At 39.7% G+C, this 22,907-nt stretch overlaps 1 protein-coding gene across 30 annotated transcripts in view; it reads right to left on the bottom strand.

Moving 5' to 3' along the window:
• LOC311433109 (poly(rC)-binding protein 3-like) overlaps nucleotides 1-22,907 on the bottom strand; it is a 511,482-nt gene that overhangs the window by 98,294 nt on the left and 390,281 nt on the right. For 2 of the 30 annotated variants that reach the window (XM_084511816.1, XM_084511826.1), the window contains exon 1: nucleotides 6,801-6,967. The exons of the other annotated variants lie outside the window; for them this stretch is intronic. The gene's annotated coding sequence lies outside the window, so the exon portion shown is untranslated. Of the gene's footprint in view, nucleotides 1-6,800; nucleotides 6,968-22,907 lie in introns of those variants that run through there. 30 annotated transcript variants of the gene reach the window in all.

The following is a 22,907-nucleotide window of genomic DNA, read 5'->3' as shown; positions in this document are numbered from 1 at the left end:
TCGCTAGGAGTAGCTGAGAAGTGGTTATAGCAATACCTTAGAAATCTAGTAATAAATCCTTGTTTCTCTGTTCTTACCAGGGAAGCAAAATTTCAAAGCAATGATAAAACTTAGAGGTAGCTCATGTCCTTCCCTCCCACCCTGCCAAAGAAAAGTTGGGATTGAGTCCTAGAAAGGTGGATGTTGGTTCATCCATTGGTCCATTAATTTTGGAAAACAAAACCAAACCTACATTTATAGTTAGGCAAGTCACTCCATGAAGCTGTGAGAAGGTAAAACAAAAAGACAACATTGGGGAGCTCATTTTAGAGAATGCACAGCAGTATGCACAGCCACAGAAAAACAATATTCAAAACATATGACCTAGATAACAATATTTCCTAGTGACTAGAATTCATTAAAAACAGAAGATTAAAAATGTACCGCACAGGACTCTTTGAAGCCTGAGTGTCACATTCAGTTTAAATAACCCAACCCATCTTAGCTAAAAATAAAAGCAACTTTTTTTTTTTTCCTTACAAAAAAATAACAACAAAGAAAGCTGAGAGTTATGCTAATAAGAAGAGGCTAATAAGTCAGTATGAGACAGGGCTCTGACTTCATAGGGCTCTGCATGAATGAATGCTTTCTTTGGCTTTGAGAGAGATTGATAAGCTCACAGACCTGAATGTTGGCTTCAAAGGGACTCCAAAAAGTAAAAGTAAGTAAGTAAGTAAGTAAGTAAAAGTAAGACGCAGCAGAAAGTCTCCAAGTTTCCATGACACAAAACTAAAGTACTTTCATATAATTTTGGTGGAAAATCATCATGATTAAATTATGCCATGTCATGGCAGCAGTGTGTTATCACAAGTGAGGAATCTACTTCAAGCCTTTCCTACTTTCCCTACTTCTCACTGAGTGCTACAAACAATGAAAACCCTTCTCAGGAAGGCTCAGAAAGGAAGAAAGGAGAAATCAAACCTTTCCCTTCTTGAGCAAGCTTTTGAGTCCCGTCTTGAACAGAGCCCCAAGACATGGTTTTGTTTCAAGAAACTACTTGCATGCTTCTATACTTAAGCACGTGCTTCAGGACTATGCTAATGCCAAAGTACCTTTCTAAATAAAATTTATATTCACCTAATGAGTAGATATGTTGTACTTTAAGAGCTTTACTGTCAGGGAAGCATGAATAAAAGGATGGGATGCATAGACTCATCCATCTTATCCCATAAAAGTAACACACAACATTATAAAATATTTTACAGTGTAAATTCAAAACTTCAGATGCCTTCAGAAGGCCATCTGACCATCTTCATAACCAGAAGATACTTTTCTTCCCTACCCCCAACCAACAAGAAAAGAACATAAAACCTCTGGTTTAGAATTCCCTAAAGAAGAAGAATCGCAGAACTACAACAAACATAAACACACCTTCGTGCTTAGCGTGGTCAACTGAGTTCAACACTTTCTTTAAAATGACTCAGTAACAGCTTTGAATTGTACAACCACTTTATACCTACTGACTTCATGCTTTGTGATTTGTCACAGTGGTACTTATTTTGTTCTTTGAAACAGTTACAAAAGGCAAACTAAGATCTTGTCTTTTAGAATACACTAAAATAATGCAATGATAGTAAATTGAATAGCACACTGCCAAATACTCCACCTTGCCTGCCTATCATTCCAAATATCTGATTTGGGATTAACCTTGGCAGATAAAATTGTCTCATTTTGGATTTAATGCATTATAACTGTTTAATGCTTAATAAGGGAGTTTCTTCTTGCATGAATGAATTTGAGGTTTCAACTTTTGGTGTGTCAAACTCCATAAGACAGAACAGCTTGCCATTACTCTTTATTTATTTCATTTAACTAGAGCTCCTTCTAAGCAACATTTCAGTATGACTTTGGATCTTAAGAATTAAATTCTAGGGGAAGCCAACAGGAACAGTAGGACACAGGCAATCCCAATGTGCCATGACACTCAGAGGAAATGGATTTATTTTAGGTATGTATAATGCCATTTAAGCTCTGGAAGAGGAGCTTATTCTGTGGGGACACAAATCTAATCTCTACTACACTAGGTGCAAATCAGGAGCAACTTCAGGATATTCACTGGTTTACATCAGTGGCAGAGGAGAATAACACCAGCAATTTTATAGAATGAACTTCAGAAAGTTGAATACAAACAGTCTGTAGGGCTTTTGTTTGCTAGCTCCCCTCCATGATTTTATAACAATTTAAGGAATGAAATTCAGAGAGGAAAGAAACTAAAACTCACCACTGCTGTTTAACATCTTTGTAGGTGGGATCAAGTGATATCTAGTGCACCCTCAGCAATTTTGCTGATGACACCAAGATGTGTGGTGTGGTTGACACGCTGGAGGGAAGGGATGGCATCCAGAGGGACCTGGACAGGTTTGAGAAATGGGCCTATGCAAACCTCATGAGGTTCAACAAGGCTAACTGCAAGGTCCTGCATCTGGGCTGTGGCAATCCCAAGCACAACTAAAGGCTGGGTGACAAGTGGGTAGGATAGAGAGCTCTGCAGTGAAGGACTTGACAGTACTGGGGGATGAGAAACTCGACATGAGCCAGCAATGGGCACCTGCAGCCCAGAAAGCCAATTGTATCCTGGGGTGCATCAACAGCAGGGTGGCCAACAGGCTGAAGCTGGTGATTCTCCCCCTCTGCTCTGCTCTCCTGAGACCCTACCTGGAGAACTGCGTTCAGCTCTGGGGCCTCCAGTACAAGAAGGACATGGGCCTGTTACAATGTTCAGGGGAGGGCCACAAAGATGATTGGAGGGCTGGAGCATCTCCTATGAAGAAAGGCCGATGAAGAGGAGTTTAGTTAGCCTAGAGAAGAGAAGGCTCCAAAGAGATCTTATAGCACCTTTCCAATATTTAAAGGGGGCCTACAGGAAAGACAGGGAGAGACTATTAGGGGGTATAGTGACAGGACAAGGGGTAAAGGTTTTAAACTTAAAAGCGGGTAGATTTAGATTAGATACAAGGAAGAAATTCTTCACTGTGAGGGCAGTGAGGCACTGGACCAGGTTGCTCAGAGAAGTTGTGGATTCCCCATCCCTGGAAGTGTTCAAGGCCAGGTTGGATGGGGCTTTGGTCAACCCCAAAATCTAGTGGGAGGTGTCCCTGCCCGTGGCAGGGTGGTTGGAACTGGGTGGTCTTTAAGGTCCCTTCCAACCCAACCCGTTCTTTGACAGGAGTTTCACAGTTTCCACAAGAACACTTACATTGTTGTGAGATAACATTTTAAAGCTCAGCTAAGGTAAGACTAATTTATAAAATTAGTAGTCAATGTGTCAAAATGCAGGTTACTCACCTAACGAGGTGTTCCCTCAGATTAATGTCATAAACTATGATTATAGTTCCTAATTCAGAGGCACTGGAAGAGGACGGAACTTAAGTGTCTGAAATACAAGTTTGGTGACTGTATAATCCAGCCAAATCCACAAGTATAAATTGAAAGTATCTAAAGTGTCTGACAGTTGTACTGTTTTTCAAAGTCTTAATATGTCTCAAAAAAGTTGATGTATGTAGAGTTTACAACCAGAAATAGCTTGTTTAAAAAAAAATATTTGTAGACAGATACAAGTAAAGGGCTTTCAAATGATTTTTAAAAAGCCCTGTTGCATTTCCCAAAACTATGAATTTTAAGACCCACATCTCACATTTGAAAGCCCAGAAGTAGCCGTTAAACAAGGCAGAGTAGCAAATGGAAAGCCAGTAAATGATTGACACATTTGTCACAGAATTCTGTGACAGTCATCAATCACACAATGATCTCCACATTTGTGCTTATAAACTTAAACATCTATAACCATGTAGTGACTACAAGTAACAATAATAAAATTGTACCAGGTGTATATTAAATTACTGGAATTTCCAATTTATAAACATTCCCACTTCTTCCAGAAAAAGTATCTCCTCTTTTTAAGCTTAGAATTTAAATGTAAGATCTCAAAATTTACATTAATCAAAACATAAGAAAGCACCTGTTTCATTGGAGATTTTTTATAAAAATATTATTCTCTGCTTTGCTTGTGCTCCCCAGACTTATTACTGCGATTCTCTTGCAGTTCAGTTAAATGTCAATGCTCCAATTACTTTAATAGTCAAACTGTGCGCTATTTTCACCACACAGTCATTCAGGCTTGTCATGTTTGACAAATCCAGTAATTGAGATGAACTCTTGGAGAATACTGACATGCAACCAGTCATTTCCTACTACAGAATGTTGACCTCTGCAGCAGACGCCGCAGAGGATTTATTCAGCAGCTTGAAAAAACAAACAAGCTTGTTAAGTTTAAGATTATCATTTTATACATCTCCACTCATTTCCTTGTTTACTCACTTTATTTTTCTGCTGCAGCAGGAATTAAAACATTAGGAACACCTTGAGTAAGTGCAGAGAAAGGACTAGAGGAAATATTCTGAAAGACCATCATAAAAATTTGCCTAGCAGGTTATTAGAGGCTGACTGTAATGTCAAACAGCTTCACAACCCCCTAAAGCCTCCCCAGCCCCCAAGCAGCTGCACACCTCCAGCTTCAGCTCATTAAGAACTGAAGGTACTATACAAATTACATAAAGTATTTAGTGAACAGTGCTGCTTCCAATCAGTCACTACAATATGTTTTAACCCTTGATGGTGTGTGCGTGTTCTTCTTACCATTCCTCCACCATGCTGTTCACCAATACACAGGCAACACACTGAAACCTCAGGATTATTCCCAGTGACCTGCAGAACCCACCAAGAGCACATTTGTTGGGTTAGCAGGTCCTTGAGTGATGCCTCTGGGACAACCATCAGTATTTAACAGGCACGGATATCTACAAGCTCATTACATTTGTATTGAAGAAAACAACCAACCAACCAACCGCAAACCTAACAGGCACAAGACAAAACACAAGAATTTGCAATGCTAGCTCATCACAAAGAAAAAATGCAAAGAAGTGTGATGAGAACGTAACGTAATTTAAATACAATTCTGAAATTCCCTTGTGATTTACATTAACTGGGGATCTGATGCTACTTTTGTTACGGCCAGGAAAGCTACTGTTGACCTTTTTCCCAGGATTTAGTCTTTCTCTGGATGAAGTGCTGACATTTCATGTAAAGAATAATGAAAAAAAGTGACTTGTGATTGAAAGCGAATGGTGGATAAAAATATAAAGAAGAAATAATCCACACAGACAACAGTAACTTCTAAGAAGTGACCTTTGCAGTTGCCAAAGTTAAATATCTCTTTGCATGCTTCTGACTGCCTTTATCAGAGACAGAGGACGGTCCAGGGCACATGTTACAAACCTTGACTATAACAGACCTGGTTTTACATCCCCTCCGCCAAAGACTTTTTGCTTCAGCTCAGGCAGGTGAATTCATTTATCTATTTTACAAGCTGATTGATTGGTTCTCACTGGAGTCTTTGAAAGAAACATGTGTTAACTACTGCAGGTCACTCAAATTCTGCAGGAGATAAAGACCTCTGAAGTACCACCGATAGCCTGTCCATATAATTTTTTTATTTTTTTTTTTAAATACATACTAATTCACAACAAGGTGTATGGCAGCTAACAAGGCTGAAAGGGCAGCGGGAACAACCTGAGTTAGCAGAATTAAAAGTAAAAGACATTTGTAGAAAATGAAGAACAAGTACTTGTGCAAAAATGCATTTCCAGGAAAACAAGAGTTCAAATACCCACTAGAAAGGGGAAGAGAATAACTAAACAGCTGCACTCTGATGAAATTACTATGTCTATATTCAATTAGGCAGGCATTACCCACCTGTGAGATAGAGGTCAGAAACTTATGAGATCACTTAACGCATCTGGTAATGCAAGAAGTCTAAGAGCTAATGGGTGAGAACAACACCCTCTCTCATTGCTGAGGGTCACTTAACCTTTACCAAGAGGGAAGGCAGTAAATGTCCCTTCAGCTGAAGGCTCCAGATTCCTCCTTTTTCCATGGAGTTCTTAATGAAAGATGGTAGTTACTCACACATCATGCATTCAAACAAAAATTAGCCTGTGGTACAGTGTGCAACTGACTGAAGCAATTCACTGCATTTGCCTTGGGGAGGCTGACTCACAGAGGAATAGAGGGCTGACTCTAGTCACAATCTTTTTCACGGTCTCACAGTCCTTAACATCTCCATAGGTCATGTGCGCTGTGTGCCCATCATTACCATACAACGCGTTAACAGAGATCATGAATGAACTTTCTACCTTTTCACATGACACAAACCCAGTAGCATCTTGTGACGAGGAAGAACCAGGTAGGGAAACTAGGCCGCCTCCTGAGGTACTGCAACCCGGAGAGCAGTGTTCCTGAAGGCAGCACTTTTCTCTCCTACCATCTGTATGTGGCTGCAGATACTGAAAGAGTTCTGTAAATCTTCAAGTACTACAAAGTCCCAATCCACAGAACACCTGTGCAGACACAGCACAGAGGGAAGAGCCCCTCATGTTCAGTTATGCCCACCCATGGCTACCATGCGTTAGCAGATTGCTAAAGCTAAATCTAAATCCTTTTGCATTAGGATTGCTGCTTCTCTGAGGCAAAGACACAAAGCCTGAAGACTGCATACTTGTAATGCAGCAGCCAGTGCTCTGCCCTCCTCCCCACCTTACAGCAGCTGCAGGAAGCCCCACCAGCCTTCCTGACTGAGGGAAAGCAGGCTGTGTCCCATCCACCACTGGATGCTGGATGAATTTTTTCCTTCCTCCTTCCCCACCAACGTGCTGTTAGATGATCATATTAAATTGATAACCCAGACAACTTCACACCACATTCACCTGAGCAGGAGATGAAGGTTTCCAAGCCATAGGCCAGACTTGGTGACCACTCTCTACAGCTTCACCACCTGCCGTAACAGTCGGGCCCCAGCAGTAAACCTGCACCTTAATGAGGAGCAGGGCAACATGCTAATTGAGCACACCTCATGCTTTGAGGTCTGCTTTTTGTGCTGCCTAATGCTCGACAGGTGTTATAAGGCATTGTTTATCCTGTGAACCTGTAAATGGGCATCAGGCAACAGCTGAGCCCAACTTTAGGAAATCTGGAGAAAGGCTGTGTTACCATTTCCCTGTCTGAAACCCGTGAATCCCCAGAAAATCTTTCCCCATTAAATCCAAGCCTCATCTGACATATCTGAGCAGCTGTCCCTCTCCCTGCACCTTCTTGCCATAGCTGCAGTGTGGATTCTCACTGTCATATGAAAAAATGGGATTCCAACGCCACTGCTGTTCATAAGGCCAACAAACTATAGACTGCATCAGGGAGAAAATCTTCCAGATAAACTGGAACATGGTGACCTTCAGGGCATGATTAAGGAAAAGCTGAGCGTTGTGGCAGGGGGTCTGCACTAGATGACCTTTAAAGAAACCTTCTAGTACTATTTTCAATGACTCTGCTTGCAAAAAGAACATTTATTAGACAGCATCTGTGATAAAGGAAGAGCTTGTGTTCCTAGGTGGTATGTACAATAATCTTGGCTCACTACCTTGATTTGTTGCTTATGTAAGGTTATCTGTTATCTGGTTTACATGAACATGTTTCCAGAAAAATCCAGACAAAAATGTGTTCACAATATATTTGATATTGTGGGGGGTGGAGGAAGCTCTCTCATTATATTCTTGTTTTCTTTTAATAACCAGTCATCAATATTTTTGAAAGAACATTTTCAGGCCCCAGAGGCTGTCAATGCCATGTTTCAAAGTCAGCCACATCCCTTTGGACATTCTCAAAACAGATTATCACATTCCATGTTTTTTTCCTAGGCCACATCCTTCTCTGCAAAGTCCCAGCCAGCAAGATGTTTGAACATCGAGTCTCAGAAAAAGACTTTGTTCTTGTAGGAAGAAGCTACAAGGAGGGAGGAAAGGAAGGGCAGGAAGCAAGCATGATTTATGGCTCCAAGTTGGGAAGATGGGCGACTGAGATAAGTGATAAAACCATGAGGATCATCTAGGAGCATGTGGCTTATGTCTCCCAAAGATGTGACGCTGCAAAAGCTGGTGGTCCGCAAGACAAGGAGGAGGGTGGTTTGGCTTCCAGGAGACTTTATAATGAAAGAAGAGATCAAGTAGGGCACTTGTAATCAGACACGATGCATGTGAAGCTGTCACCCTTCAGGGGGCTGAATACAGGACAGACTTAGTGCTTAGTGAAAGAGGAGGGACTGTGTTAGAGTGTTTGCCTGGAGTGATAATGAGCTAAGGAAGTACCAGCAGCCTTTCATCAATAATTAGATCACCAAGGGGCAGGGAAAGGCAAATTTATTTACAGGCCAGAAAAACACATGTATGTTTATGGGCTATTGATTATATCCAAATGTTCAACCATGATGGATTTTAACAGTGATTTTCTCTCAGTTAGAAAATTCACAAGCATTCCTTTCCTTACAAATAAATTTATGAGAAGATACAAATGTATTTCAGGTTACTTCTTGTATTTCTCGACTCACGGATAGGAAATTTTATGTTGGCTTATAATAAATAAATAAACAAGAATCCAAAATATCTTCTACAGGTTAAAATGGCATTTCATCATGAGGGAATTCACCACGGCCACTAAGATCTGCATTCATGCTTCCAAGTTCCTGAATTACTTAAATCTGTTTGTAAAGCACCCTAATGTATTCTCAGTGGAATGGTTAACAACTGTGAAGAACGCCATAGGTTGGTTGTTACTAATACTTAATAAAGGGCTTACTAACACATCAGTAATAAAGGACTTACTAACGCATCTGGAAGAGTAGCCAAAGAGCCTGATGTACTATAAACAACCACATATTTTACAATTACAGTAACCATTTCAATCTCAGAAACTACTGTTTTTGGTTATGTTCTGAGCATGTTCCTCATACTTATCTGAGTGAACTTCACTACTCCTAACATTTACATTGCTACACAAAAAAGGGAAGACCCTTTAGGGATGGTCATAACAGAATAGGACTGTGAGTAATTATCTCCTGACATAACCATGGAAAACAGAGATAAAACACACTAATTTAGCCATAATCCTGCTTTCATAAATTTACTGATGTAGAAGGGGAAAAAAAGACAATAAAAGAACAGACTCTAGTCAGGGCTTTGCCTGGTGCTAAATGAGACCTCCTTTTAATCACATTTCTTTATATGGCTCTGGGGGCTACAATACTTTTGGTAACTTTTTTTTTTTTTTTTTTTAGTTGCTAAAGCTTAATTTCACAGTCCAGACTGAGCTTCTACATTTATTCTGAGAATTTAAACCATACTGGCCATTCTAAAATCATATGGCATCTCTATTTTCTGTCATAAGATCTATGCATACTTATGCATAATTTTTACATATAAACATAAGCATATATATAGAGAGAGATTATATAGATTTACGTCATTGCATATAAATTACATAGTATATAATAAATATTATACAGATGTTGTTATATCTAGGATACTATACCCTTTTCCCCGTATATGTTGCAAAACTCATTGTACTGCCTAAATAACAAGAAACAATAGAGGATGCTTTTTTTGTGTGCGTATTTTGGACTTGATATATGCCTACATTTTTCCTGTTCTATACCTATTTAATTAAATTGCAATGAATAAAAGAGTGGCATACCACCCTAAAACAGGAGTATAATAATGAATAATAAACCAGTTGTGCTGTACCATGATTCTCTAACACCTAAACTCAGTGCTTTAAAAAGACTTTACAGACTTGATCTGCATATATATGTTTGCCTTTGGATCTGAAGTGTGGAGTATCTGTTGAAAATTTTCTGTCAATTGCCCTCAGATATCTCTTTAATAAGTCTTTGAGAAAAAAAAGTCAAAAGGGTATCTTTAATAGGTGGTTTTTCTTTATATCTCTTTCATATACAAAATCACAAATATATACTAATATATCATCCCCTAAAAAACAATAGAAAGAAATCAAATTAATTTGTGAGGAAACTGAGTTTTATTCCTAAAGGCACAAATTGCAGATGCCCTACTCTACTGCCTACACTGAAAATGAAACCAAGAGATAAAAGTTTCAAAAAAAAAAAAAAAAAACAAAACAAGATTTAAGAAATAAAATAATAATAATAAAAAAAAGATGCAAGAACAGACATGCAGAAATTGACACACACACACAAAAATGGTGCTACAGTAAGGAATCATCTGAACTCATTTCTGGTTGTTTTTCATTCCACCAGAACCCCACCAACAAAATGATAACCATGTATTACAGACTGCCTACTTACTGTTAACGCACACTTAATCCTGCCAACGCTGGTTCTACAGAAAACACGATCAGTTTGCAACCATAAATGAACAAAATTACCATCTGCACACTGAAGAACAGAATTGCAAACATAATTATATCTCTTACATGTTGTAAGTACACCGTTGTTTTAAATTTGGACTTATAACCTGTTTTTCAAATAACAGCTTCAGTCTGCTTCCAAGTCACTAAGGTAATGGCTGTAATAAGTAGCTATACCTCCTAATCAGCGAATGTCACAATAAGCATAGTACATCTATCTATCTAATCCTTTTTGGCTATGTTATTATGGTTTATGAGCAGTTTTACCACCCATATGTTATGTTGTCACGTTCTTCCAAAAGCTGGTTATTAGGATTAACTGGAGAAAGTGAAATATGAATGGCTGTATAAATTGCAGAGCTGACTGCTGCTAAAAGCAAGGTGTCCTAGGTCAAAGGAAGAAGTGTCATGCAACACAGGGCATGCCACTTATTTCAGCAGGAAACCCACAGATTTTGCTTTGGCCTCTGTGAGGCTTCCCAACTTATTGCCACAGTTGGCTTCATATGGAAAACAACATCTGACCCTCATTTATTTCTGCTCTGCTAATATGCACCATGGACATCTGTACAAAAATAGCAGAAGCAATCCTTCTTCTCAGAAACTTTAAAGACAGATTCTGCCCCCCCCCTCCCCCCCCCCCCAAAAATAAATAAAATTCAGAGGATTACTTCCATACAAAACATTCTTGATGAAATCAGGCATCCCTAGATCCAGACACCTTTATTTTGGTAAAAATTCAACAAATAAACAAACAAATAAAATACCAAAGGTACGAACCAGGGTATAACTACCCAGGCAAAAATACTACAAAAACAAAACAAAACCTTAAGGGCTCTGTGACCCACAATGAATTATGATTTGCTCAGGAACCCATCCTGTAAGGTTGTTCAGAAAACAAACAAAAACCCCTAATCTCCTTCTGTGACTTAATAACAGAAGTGAGATATACAAAACACAGCAGGCAAATATCATCCTCTGCTCAGCACTGATGAGGCCCCAGCTTGTGCTTAGGGCATTGTGGCAACAGTGGAGAAATGAGGAAGTATCTGGAAGAAAGCAGCATATTTAGGAGCAAGCAATGTTCTTAAAGCTTTGACAAGGAGGATGTGAAAGATGTGGTTTCATATTCTCGGTCAAAGGAGAAGGGGAAAATGTAAATGTACTTATAAATGAGGACAGTGCTGCTGTTCTCCATATCCAGACCAAAAAAAAAAAAAAAAAAAAAAAAGGTTTAATTTGTAACTAAATATAATGATTCTATGATTCGAGTTAACAAGAGGAAATCCCTAACTAATAAGCTCACTAAGCATGGAAATGAATTAGCGCATGCAATCCCCCTTTCTGCAGATTTTTAAGGAAATATCCCGTAAGAGACAATCTAACTATAATTCTCCATCCTAGTGGAACTGGGTGACCTTTAGAAAACCCTTCTAGCAGAAGCAGTGTACAATCTGTGGTCAAGAGATCAACCCCTTCCCTCTTTAGCACACCTTCCTGTCTCAGCCAAACAGGAAGGCTGGCAGAGCCTGGCACTCCTGCCCAACTGCCTGGATGAGGCATCCTTACAACATCTCTGCCTAACACTCTTGTGTTTCAGACTGGGGAGACAGGGCTGCATAACAGGGCTGAATGACAATATTTCCATCTTTCTGCATTCAGACAGAGCCAACAATGCACTTTCTTCTGTCCCTCTGTCAGCACGCAGTCCAGAAGCCATTTGTTATTTCTTTCAGGGTGATCTTACTGCTGTTTCTGGAACAACAACAGTTGATCTCTGCTGCCATTTCCACTCATTGTCTGCCCTGGTCTTCCAAGCCTTTGCATCAATAAAATCTCACAGCTGACTCTGGGGAGAAATTTGCTCTTTTTGATGGAACCTGGCTAAACAACCTCTTAACATCTGCCCACTGTAAGGCTGTGCTTCCACCCACAGTATGCTATGGCATATTTACCAGTAGGACATTGGTAAGGCATTTTTGTGACGCACCTTGCTGCATTATTAGAATGGCAAATTCAGTATTGGAAGTTCCAGAGTGGACTCTTCTCTCTTTCCAGTTTTCAGATTCCTTCCTTTCTGACATCCACATCTCTAAATGTCTGTCCTGTTACTGTAGAATAATTAATTCAAAAGAAGACGAAGCTAGTAAACTGTCTGAGCCAAGACCTTTTTTGGTAGCTCCATCTGAGATTGAGGAAAAGACCTTTTGGCAAAGTTGTTCCTGTACAGTTCCAGGGAGTTTCATTGCAAATATGATCAGCAGCACTGTACCAGAGACATGAAGCTAGCCTGGCAAGCTGTAGACAGAACAGCTTCCATACCAGTCTTTTGATGACCTTATACACCGAGAGAGCCCGCAGCTGGCTGGTGAAGCAAATGGGATGCCAGCTGATGATGCACAGCATAGCCTCTGTATGTTTGCAGTGCTATCCCTGCTAATGAGGTAGGCTGCTGCGCTGTGCAATAGCTGAAGTTTCTATGGAGCTTTTATCTTCAGCTCCAGTGAGCTACAATAACCCAGCCTGGTTCTGCAGAATGTGTTCATCGCTACCCCTAGATTGGTGCCAAATAAAAGGAAGCATAGCTTTTGGACAGTCACAAGCAGAATAGTTAATTTCTGACTATTTCTAGCATCTTGGTATCGAAGTGCTAGCTAGAATAGTAATATGTAGAAGTCATAATGCATTGAAAAATGAAGGTTAAGTGCCTTCCCAAAGAAAAGAGGTCACAGCCTCTTCTGGTTCCTTCAAAGCACTCACACTAGATACACTTCTATGCTATGTCTTGGGTGCAACCTGAACCCAATCTCTCTTGCTGAGTAATTTATCAGCATCTTGTGATCTACATGTCAAAAACAGGAGGAAGATCAAGTATGGCTGTTAATATGATTTAAAGGGTTCTTTGCCGTTGCAGCAGCTGGAGACACAATTAGGTCTCTGCTCTAGCTACTCAATGAAATATTGTGAAATATAAGTAACTATGTTACAGTGGTCAACGTGAAAGCTAAGCACTGCATTCTTTTTGATGTCTGCTCACCCATTTACGAGTTTGAAGTATCAGTTCCTTAAACTCAGCTGCGATAATACGCTGTGGAGGCTGTATTGCAGATATACCTTCAGCATTTTATTTGCTTCTTACAAAGCAACAATAAATGAAGGCAGCACAAAACAGTATTAAGCAAGATATGTTGAAATAAACAATTCTGTTGTTGCACAACAGCCATATATTACAGTTACATATGAGATGATGTATGAGAAGATGGGCAGCAACTGGTACTCTGTGGTAAAAGCTGCAGGTTCTGCCATAGGTGGGGTGGCAGCTTAAAATATTCAATATAAACAGCCTTGCTTGAGGGGAAAAATCCCAGCCCAGCAAGTTAATCCTTAAGAAGGTCAAACAATTTAACATACAAAAAAAAAAAAAAAAGCATTACAAAAACATTCCTCTCAAACAGCTCTCCTTGTTAGCATTGATGCTTTCCAGTAAAGGGAGGTTTGGTGGCAGCTAGAGGTAGATGCTTTTTTACCCTTACAGGTTGAAAGCAGGAAGACACGAAGAACTGGCTTTTCCCAGTGACACAACCTAGAACATAGGCTGAAAGGTCTGGAGGGCAGCTGCTCGTAGTCAACTGCTACAGTTGTGTTAATGACAAAAAAAAATGGATCACCAGGACGCTTTCCCCTCTGGAGATAAAACTATAAAAAAAGACGGGGCTGCACATTAAGCAAGATCAACGTCTGACCTTCAGTAGAGTCTCCAAGACCTGCAGGACTTTCTGCAACAAATCATAGTTTTCCAGTGCCAAGATTTCAAGGGAGTGAACATGATTGACAAGCAGATCTAAGGCATAGTACCCATCTAGCTACACATTACCAGAGCATGAGAACTTTCAACATAAGCAATGTGCTAAAGGGCTCCTCTGCCCTACTCATTCATGCCCTGCTGGGATAAAAATGACTTCCCTGACATTGCAGTTTTGTATTTGGAGGAGAAACAAGACATTCTGATTTCTCCTTCCATTGTGGCCCTTTGCTTTCTTGCCCACGTACCCACGGTGTTTCATCACCAGACCTAACTACACAGCTGGTAGGAAGACACAATGATGTTGATACGAGCAAATTATCCCCAGCAGAAGATGACCAGCCAAAGGTGAGCAGGTTCAGTGTCCATCCTGCTCCCATTCCAGTGGAGCAGCAGCTGTGACTCGCAGCCCCCTACAGGCCCAGCCATCCACACAGAAGTCCTTGAGGAGCAACCTCCTTTCAGAGATCACATATTCAAAGAGATGCCCCTTGGGGCATCCAGCACTGAGATGCCCCATTCTCCTTAGGGATTTACAAAGGAGTTCAGCATAATCTCGTCCCACTAGTGAAGTTACACTGGGCATCACTTCGCTATGTCCTGACAAAGATTAAAAGGGTTCAGGTCGCTTCCTCAGCCTATGACTCTCATGTAGTAAGACATGTAATGAGTACTCAGTAAATCCTCAGATGTTGCTGTAAGATGAAATAAAATGGACAATAAGCACTATTTTTTAACCAAAAAATATGTTACTCATTATGCAGTACATGCTTCTGTCATTCTCTGAGGGAAAAACGCCTAATTGCTTATGTTATATCTCACTGGAAATACAACAAAGACAACAAGCCAGGCTATTGAAGGATGAAAATAATCATTACAGCAACACGTGGTCCAGGGACTAACTCCAAGAGAGAGGTATTTAATCTAAAGAAATGTAAATTATAACAGGAGTTTTGAGAAAAGCTCTGCCAATTAAGGAAATTGTCTGATCTACAACAAAAAAGTCACCTAAATCCTATTTACTCAAACTTAACCCATACTGTTCTGCTCCTGTGTGTATGGGTGGATCACTCCATAAGATTGAGAGAATCCTGATTTATTTTTTCCTCTGTAATCTCTTTTTTTTTTTTTTTTTTTCCTGCACTTTGGGACTATAATTCCATGTAATACAGAAAGATAGCTTTCTGAAAAATTATAGTGGCCATCACTTACCTTTGAACACACAATCAGTTTAACGAAAACTCTAGCAGCCTTTCAGCTAAGTACCTGCATAAATATACACCTTGTTTTTGCTTCAACAACCAATGGTACGAGCCTGTGCCTTTCTCCTTTCTGCACACCACCCATCACTCACATACATTTACACAAAGGGCATACAGGGAACAAATAATAATATTAAAAAAAGAGGGACAGTATATTTCTGCAAGCATGATAGATCACTCAGCATCCATTTCTCAGAAATCATGCCTGTCCTCTGCATGCAAAACTTGCAGAACTCCAGAACAGCTGCTACTTATTGGTAGTCTATAAATCTGCACACCCATAAATGTGTTGGATGTGCTTGGTTATCTGTCAGATATGCAGAAAGGTAATGGGGTGGCACACATTAGGATTCATGAATGCACTTTTTGTAGTGCTTTTTTTTTCCTCCCAGAGGTATATTCAGGCCAAATCAATGGCCTCCAGAAAGTGGTGATGATGCAGTGCACAGCTTGGAAATCCATTCATGAGGGAGGGTGACAAGAAAGATTAATTGGCTATCAGTACTTTGCGGGGCCATAGTTGTCATTTTTTGTGGAGAGGCACCTGTTACATGCATATATTTGCCAGGTTGGACAAAGTGGGCAGTAACTCGACTTCACAACTTCATACTTGCAATTTACAGAGCAAATGTCTGAAATAATCCAGAGCCATCATTCCACAAATGCAAGGATGGCGATGTACTACCATTACTGTTCAAAGGCTTGTAATAATGACTACCTGCTAAATACAATATAATTAGAGAATACTTCCCTATGAATTAAATGCAAATACTGTGATATGTGACTGAGTGAGCACATTTAGTTACTATTAGCATATTCATTACAATATAAAACCCCATTCTCAAGTGATTTTTTTTTTCCTGAAACGGAAATACGGGACTGCTACACCGGGGGTAGGAGGGGGACTGGCAAGCTTGGTGAGGCATGAAAAATCGAATTTCAGCGAAGCACTGGGAAGGACGTTGTTGGGCAATTACGGTGCTACAGTGTTTGCAGTCCACAGGAGCTGCAATCATCCGCAGTGACAGCGTGGCGTATGACTCCCCCAAGGCAGCGGGCTCGGGTTCAATCAATTTGTCAGACGCGGCGCTGCCTCCTCCCTCCCTCCCTTCCGCAGAGGCCTACCGGAGCGGGGGGACAGCTGGGCCGCACAGCTGCCTCGCTGCGGCAGATCAATTAGAACATCAAAATTCATCTGCTAATTAGCAAGCGAGTGTACGGAGGGGAGAGAAACCTCCCTTAAATGAATCATTTCCATGTATTAATGAATTCGGTGACATCCCAAATTTAGAGCCCGATGAGAAGAAACGCGGCCGCGTGTGTCGCTGGCGAACGCGAGCACACAATGCCGACACCGCAGAAGTTGAATTTGCTTCCACTATCTATGAAGGAAGACCCATATCTAGCAGAGCTATCGATGTCTAATCACAGAGTAAACAGCTCTACTTAGCTGTAACACAATATCATGAGTTGATAGCAGTGGGACCGGGAAAAGTACTAATCACAGCAAGGCTGACGTGCCGCTCGCTTTGAAATACACCAAGAAGTCCCTTGACTTCTGTGAGGGAGGAATGGGCCTCAGGTCAGCAATTCTTATCCTTGCCTTTATTTATCTGTATTTTCGACCTTCGCATTGCTGTTAGAGTGACACGTTGTTTATTCACATGTTGCAGTGTCGCCGAGAGGTGTTTTTACAGCAGAACTTGGCCAAAGTCAGCTGCTGGTCCAGCAGCATTTCAAGGCTTAGCAGGACAAGGTCACAAATTCTTTCTCCTGGATATTTAAGTGTGCTTAGCAGAGACAAAATAAATAAATAAAAATATATTAAAAGCAAACTACTTTTTGCATAGCGCAGCTCTTACGTCTTGTGTACGCAGTTTCTAGCCCAAAGAGAAGCCATGCACATTGATTAGCATACACACAAAAATTAATTTCTTCAGTTGGAAAGTGCACCAGCAACCTCCCTGCTTACACCCAGTGCCTCAGCCATCACAGCCTAGCCTCGATGGACTTGAACAGCTCTTCTTAGGCTAGGAAGCACAAACTCTTTGTTCCTGGATGTTCATCCGAGAACGCTCGGAGGATGCTTATGCTGTCAGAAATGATTAAGGAAGAAAAACAATGGTATATAGAGGACTAAGACAAAATGACCTCCCAGAAATAGTAGCATAGGAAGGGAAACTGTAAAACTGGCATGAGCAATCACCCTACTGCTTATTTGAAGCAGTTTATTCACTATAAGTCAATTGATTTTCCCAAGGTATTTACTTTTTAAGGCTTCATTTTCTTGCATGTAAGTACATGTGATTTTTAGGATATATGGCATCAAATAACCAACCATGAATCATTATTTTATAATACATTACAGTAACCTGCTGCACAGAGAAGCCACAACGCACGCAATGCCAACTTGCAAACTACATCTGTTAACCTGACATACAGATGCTGACTGCTTACCTTCTTAGCTGTTAGTTGCCTCACTAAGACTTTTCCTCCCCTTTTTTTTTTTTCCTCCTTTCAATGACACTCATTAAATCCAAAACCACATTAGATGGCCGAAAACACAAAGCCACACAGTCACGCCAGTACAGGAGGAGCTGAATTCTCTAAGGGAAGGCTATGAAACGTTATTGTTAGTTCTGCTGCAGTAAAACAAACGGCCAGGGAGCTACATCCATTCTCATCTATTGAAGAAGATGAGCTGAAAGTAAGTCACAGAGGAGGTCAACCAAGAGTGCAGTCCCCTACTTACCTTGTGATAATGAACAGTGTGTATGAAAAATATTTAAGAATAAGAGAAAGTTCTATCACCACCATCATTTCTTTTCAAATCCTGCACTGGACTTTCATCTCACACCAATACACATTACACCCAATAAGGCTAATGCATGAGAAGGAAGAGTGTGACCCATCAAGCTTTACGGCTCTAAGCTGCCATTTAGTTCTAAATTTCTTTCCTTAAGTGAGAACTGCTGAATACAGCAAGCACCAAGATGTAATATATATTCCATTAAAAGCAGTCCAGAGAATGTCACATTTTTCTTATCATATTACCTCAGTTACTGGCAGAATAGTATAATTACGATTCACATTGAAGTGGCCTACAAAATGAATTTAATCAAATTTTAACATAAAATATGGTCATCTAAAGCATATTCCATTCAATAGCTTGTTCAGTCAAGATACTGTGTAGGGAGGGTACATGCACAGCTAGTAACAAAACAACACTAACTTTTAAGTCAAATATGGCATCAGGATGTTTAAACAGATGTTTAAAGATGCAACGATGTCATTGCTATTATGCTGTAATCTGTAAATAATTCTGCATGGATAACTGCTGGGTCACTCTCAATCTCACATGCTTAAAATACAAAGACATGGAGAAACCTACTATTTGAGTACTCCTAGCAAGGAATAATTTACTTGGGAAGAAATCCCCTCTCCCTCTCATGTAGCCCAAGTGGCTGGATTCTGTTCTGCAGGACATTGGTGCAAACTCAGTGTAGTCACTGAAAGCACACCAGCTGCTGGAATTGTACACTATTCTGAGTGAGCTTGTGTCTCCTGATTTAATTATAACTCGATGCCTTGAAGGTGGAACACGTGTCTCATTGATTAGATCTTATGTAACTGCAAATACAAGGAGATGCTGTGTAAATGTATAAAATTCTCACCACACAGATCATTTGCAAAGAATCACTCATGCTATCTTTGCAAGTGTTCAGATATGAAACTGAATGCGGAAAAGATACAAAAGATACTAGATATGAGAGGTACTAGGTATGAAAGGCATTTATGCAGGAGTTTGTGTCTTACTCTGCACAACTTTGGCAACACAAACTCAGATTTACTGCTCTTCAGTTTGATGGTTTTAAGGTGCTACCAAAGCCCTCACTCTCTGGTAACATGAGAAGAGATGGGATAAAAATCCAACAGAGACTTAGAACAGAGGAACAGAGTTTACAGCACCTGAGGATTCAGGCACAGAGTTTACAACTAATTGCAACATTTTAACTACTCGACTATCCCTACATTTCTATCCCTAGATTTATTTATGAGATTTTTCTTGATTGTAGATTTAAGTCCACGAATTCCTAGGATGCCATTCATTTATTTTTTTTTTTTTAAATCCTTGTCCATCTGTTACTCTCCTGGGGCCCTCATCACATCCCTTGCTGCCTCAAAGCATCTGTCTCCTTTATCTCTTCCGTATGCTAGCTCCATTTGCTCTTTTCACCTTGTTTTCTTCTGTTATTTTCACTTATTTTTGGTTCCCATCTGCTATGTCTGACCATCTTAGTTTCTTTATTCTCTCTTCATTTCCCACACTCCCATGTGCCACCATCCTGCCTCTGGCAATAACTTCCCTTCCATGTCCACCTTCTACTTCCCCTCCCAGCCTGGCACTACCTCAAGGCCTTTAGTGATGTTATTCCTACCTACACATCTCATCTCTCAAACTCTTGCTTTGCCTCTGTCTCCACTTTTATTTTCTCTGAAACCATTTAACAAGACCGTAACCATCAACAGTTTCCTTATAACAAATGCTAATTAATTTGCTTGTTCTCAATTTACTCTTGCGTTCTTTTGCTGTCTTTGCCCCTGTGTATTTGGCTGCAGATTATCTCTCTTTTCCACTTTTTCTCATCTTCAACTCTTCTTTCTGTCTCATTACAAAGCATGGCAACTGTTTGGATATCCTCATTCCACATTTTTACAAATACAGTTCCCATTACTAATTTATTTATTTTTACCTGCTTTTAATTCCTGTACAAATGCTTACCTTTGATGAAGTCTTTTAGATCACGTCTTTTAATTGGTTCCCTGGCCGGTCAACTGCCTTCTGCAAAGTCGATCAGACTTTCCTCCAAGAAATCACCTGTGTGTTTTGTTTGTTTGTTTTTGTTTTTTCTTTTCTTTTTCCTACCCCTCCAATCATTACTTAAGAGGATAATCCTCACCTTTACCCATGATTTTCAGAAGAGGTCTTACATGGGTGTGTGTCCTATGTTCTTTTACCTCCTGCATCTCATTCCCCAGGTAAACACCTCCAGAAATTAGCCTATGTTGACATTAATGATCTAACTCTCTCATGAAGAGCCATACCCTTTCCTCCAGTCTCTATTTTGATCTTTCTGACACAGATTAGCAAGAGATACAGCTATATAGACTTCCCTGCTGTATTTTCTTGAACACTGGAAGAGCTCTATCACCTTGCAAATCAACATCCTTCAACTGGACACCATCTTCAACTCTCCTCTCAGTGTGACCTTTGTACTCTAGCTATGCCCTAATTTTGCAAATCAGCTTGAGAGACGACCTCTTCTGTTCATCCTCATAGCCCAAACTTGCACATTATGTTTTTTTTTTTTTGTTTTGTTTTGTTTTGTTTTTTCCCAGTTCTTACAGTTCTTAGTGCTTCTCAATTCACAAAGGAATTCAATAATTACGATCTTGTGGTCATGCTAAATAATACAAGATGCGTTTACTGTCAGAAAATCTCTTTAGAATCTTTTGGGTTTTAATCCCTATCTCTATCTAAGGGGTGAAAGAGGCAGGCAGGTGAATGAAGGACAGATTTATACACAGCTAGAGCATGGGACGGGAAGTCTTGTATCCAATCTAGGGAACTGAAATATGGGGGGATGAGACGGGACAAGATGGGAAGGGGAAAGAGCAAAAATTGGGAAGATGTAGAAATAAAGAAATGGACAAAGAATCAAAGAAATGCAAACAAATTTACAAGGACAAGACCAAATGAAGCAAATTATACTCAAAAAAGAGACAAACTAAAAAGATCTGTTCTATACTTAACAATTCAAAGAAAACTGTGGTAAAGACTTCAATATTTAAAAGAATATTTAAGTATCACCTAACTACCATTTAGGTAGGTAAGCTCAGTTATAATTTTAGGAAAATAAACACAACCACTTCATACATTCAAGTGTTAATTAAAATCACCTTGCCCTTGCAGAAGGTATATAAAATATTTCCAATGTCTTCATTAATCTTTATTTTTAAACCATGGAAGGAGCTTGGTTTGAAGACTTGTTCCAGGATAATGGTGCAGCTCCACAACCATGGCATGATGTCCTGCTGTTGGAGTCTGATTTAGGAGCTGCAAGCATAGCACAGTGCTGGGATCATGACCAATACCAACAGAAGCACCCTGGTTTCACTGCTCTGTGATAGCACAGCTACTTCATGGTTTTGTTACCTTGCACACAAGTCAGAATAGGCCCTCCACTGTTTTAGGGTTATTTTCCAATGATTTTAGGCTTTAAGCAGCTTGTTAAACATATCAGCTGCTTTAAGTAAAAATAAATGTTTTCACCTCTGAGCTAGGAAAACAGCTTAGAAAAAAATGCTTTGCTTTTTAAAATGTGTATCTTATCTCTAAACAGAATATTTTTCTAGGTTATTCAAAATAAACAAGAAATTCACTATACTTTAACTGACCAGTGGCTTCTAAAGTAAATTAAAAACTACTACAGATTTTTCTGAACAAAAAAATTACCAGCTTGAAATGATTTCTACACAGCTCTACAGTTCTCAACAGATTAAAAATACAAGGAATTTTGAATGTCTAAGCACACTGTCTATAATGAAGATAGATGAGTAACCACTGTGATTGTTATCACAAACACTAGAATAAACACAACAAATGCATTGCAGAAAATTAAAATATTATATGGGACATCTTCAAGGTTAATGCAGGACAGTGCTACCTTTTCATTTATCCAGACTAAGATGAGAATAAAATCATAAGTATTGTAAATTATCACAATCGAGCTGCTGAATATATTAGAAGCTAAGCAGAGAAAGGCGCTGAAATAATTTGTCTCGCAGGTGAAATGATGGAAAAGGTAGCAGTGCACAGGACAATGCTATGCATGAAAGAAAGACAAATGGAGAGATTGCCATTTCACTGACTGCTCAGTATACTTTTCTGTCCGGTAGGTTAATAGCCAGGCTGTCTTAACTGTGATAGCCTTGATGACTGTATTGACAAGAAATCATGATTTACAGCAGATCTACTTTTATGAAATGGCTGGATAAGCCCTTCCATTAACAATACTAATCAGATAAAGTATTGCTAATGGATGACCCTGCATCTGGTTAGGATGAACTGTTCTGCTTAGTATGTATATGCTGTAGTTTCCATACAAGATCAAGATGTCACTGCTATAAATTTACACATTATGTTTAGAAAATTGTTTACAATTTATTCTCTACATCTGCTACAACTTCGAAAAAGAGAGCTCTTTCTTTGTTCTTGTCATTAAACCAGATTACTCTCATACAGTGCTGAAGCCTTCAATGACCCAAACAACGGGACAAAGTATAAAGATACACTAGGAATTAACATATACATTCACTTTTCCCTCCTGGTGCAAACGAGTTACGTTAAAAAAAAAAAAAAAAGCGCATACTGATGATCACATTTCTAGGTAAAATGTATTCTGAAACTGGGAGTATAATAGCCACTTGACTGATATGCTGCATTAAATGATAGTGCCCAGAGCACCAATCCTTTCATG

This window comes from Aythya ferina (assembly GCF_964211825.1).
Source record: "Aythya ferina genome assembly, chromosome: 2".
Lineage (NCBI taxonomy): Eukaryota > Metazoa > Chordata > Aves > Anseriformes > Anatidae > Aythya > Aythya ferina.
The sequence above is the reverse complement of the archived record's forward strand: the minus strand, read 5'-3'. Positions and strand labels throughout refer to the sequence as shown.